Consider the following 2,500-nt stretch of genomic DNA (forward strand, 5'->3'; position numbering starts at 1 on the left):
TGTGTGTGGGTGTGTGTGTGTGTGTGTGTGTGTGTGCGTGCATGCGTGTGTTTGTGTGTGTGTGTGTTGCATTGGATCCTGATGCGACAGGCCCATGTAAGTGTGACAGAACTGTGGGGAGTTTGAGTCCAGGCTAAATATAGGCTGCCCTTGGTTGGTCCTGAGATACGGAGCAGAGAGGAGGGATGGAGAGACACAGGAAGACAGAGAGAGAGAGAGAGAGAGAGAGAGAGAGAACTCTGGGTAGCCTAGAACAGAGTGTCGCGGCTAGGTGCTAATAGAACATGGTGTTCTTACACCAGTTAGCCGGTTCTGATCTGCGGGAGTGATCTTGCCTATGTGTGGTTTAGCGAATAAGTTGTAAATGTCAGATTTGTACCATTCCCACCCTTAAGGCAGTGAGTGTTGCATTTGTACGTGTGATACAACATGCTGTGATGTGATACAGGGTGATTTGATGCAGTTATCTAACAGTGCAAGGCAGACAGCCTGACATAACACTGTTGCAAAAGAAGCAAAAATATCAAGATGTTTTCAGTGTCACAAATGAGACGAAATTCCATTCCCTGTTCTCAAAAGAGATGGGCAGCCGTGCTACAGTACAGTACTGTGTCACAGAAAGAAATTGCACTCCCTGAAGCTCTCAAACATTACGTGTCACAGAAAGAAATTGCACTCCCTGAAGTTCTCAAACATTACTGCGTCACAGAAAGAAATTGCACTCCCTGAAGTTCTCAAACATTACTGCGTCACAGAAAGCAATTCACTGAAGTTATTCTGAGATGAAAGTGCATGGAGAGGAAAGAGTTGAAAATTGGTTTACGCAACAAAGATAACTTCTGTTAGCAGTTGTTAAACTGTCTGTCACTTAAACAGATTGGAGTTTAAGAAGTCCACTTCTCAGTTTTGAATGATTGATCAGGTTAAACCATAGCATCAGTCTTAAGCAAAGCATTGAGTTTCAATGCTAAGGGATGTGTACTGGATGTAATGATCATGGATGCGTAGCGTAGCGGATACCAATGCTGAGGGATGCGTACTGGATGTTATGATCATGGATGCGTAGCGTAGCGGATACCAATGCTAAGGGATGTGTACCGGATGTTATGATCATGGATGCTTAGCGTAGCGGATACCAATGCTAATGGATGTGTACCGGATATCATGATCATGGATGCGTAGCATAGCGGATTTCAGACTGAAAGGTTTGGCTCTTTGAGAGGAGGTGGGCATGCTTGAGATGGCAGTCGTGGGTGTACAGCTATTTCAGTGTTGTACTCTACAAGATGACGCATGCAGTGTGGGGCAGTGCGCTTAGTGTGTGTGTGTGTGTGTGTGTGTGTGTGTGTGATGTAAGCCTTATGAATGAGATGCTTCCTAGTCATAGTGTACACAGGACTCTCGTGGGATTCATGGTGATCTCACACATCCCACACCACACACACACACACACACACACACACACACACACACACACACACACACACACTAAAATACTGTGTAAAGTGGAGCAGAGCATCCTCCAGTTGCTGCTGCTTGCGTATTTATAGTCTAGTAGTGCATATCACTTTCACTAATGAGATCATTGCTTCCCAGAGCCCCACTGGACCACAACACACACAACACACACACCCCACTACACACTACACAACACACACGCAACACACACGCAACACAACACACTCAAAACACACACCACACTACACACACACACACACCACACTCACTACACACACACAAACTACACACACACACACACACACACAACACACTCACAACACACACCACACACACACACACACACACACAACACACTCACAACACACGCCACACTCACAACACACACCACACTCACAAAACAGTCACAACACACACCACACAAAACACACATGGAGAGAAAGAGACAAGAAGTGACTTTCCCCTGTGGACTTCCAGACTCCCATAACCTGGGATAGCCTCCTGTCCTTACACTGTGCCCGCACACACACACACACACACACACACACACACACACACACACACACACACACACACAATCTCTGTCTCTCGTCCTCCTCCACAGTCACACACACACACAGAGGAGGTAGGAGTGCACTGGCAGGGTATGTGTGTGTTAATGTAGGAGTGTAATGTAGGAGTGTGTGTGTGTGTGTGTGTGTGTGAGAGAGAGAGAGAGAGAGAGAGAACGAGAGAGGTAAAATGTGAGTGTGTGTGTGAGTGTGTGTTCCTTTAAGAGCGCGCTGAAACAGGCTGCGGAGAAGAGGATGAGTGGCCACCGCAGCGGAGAGCGAGAGAGCAGCACTGCACCGGCAGAAAAGAGGGGGACACAGAACGCAGCACACGAACGAGTGCACCAGAGAGAGGGAGAGAGCGAACGAACGACAGCGGCAGAAGCACTGACACTGACTGTGTGTGTGTGCGTGTGAGTGAGTGTGTGTCTGAGAGTGAGTGAGTAAGTTCAGAGGGAGGGGTGTGTGTGTGTGAGTGTGTGTGTGTGAGT

The 2,500-nt window shown here is 47.5% G+C and overlaps 1 protein-coding gene across 1 annotated transcript in view; it reads left to right on the forward strand.

The window, feature by feature from the left end:
• rassf5 (Ras association domain family member 5) overlaps nt 1-2,500 on the forward strand; it is an 82,033-nt gene that overhangs the window by 14,530 nt on the left and 65,003 nt on the right. The window lies entirely within an intron of this gene.

Source organism: Alosa pseudoharengus, unplaced genomic scaffold (assembly GCF_046254945.1).
Source record: "Alosa pseudoharengus isolate Yale_2024_CS ecotype anadromous, Long Island Sound unplaced genomic scaffold, YU_APseudo_1.1 YU_APseudo_1.1_scf_5, whole genome shotgun sequence".
NCBI classification, from domain to species: domain Eukaryota; kingdom Metazoa; phylum Chordata; class Actinopteri; order Clupeiformes; family Clupeidae; genus Alosa; species Alosa pseudoharengus.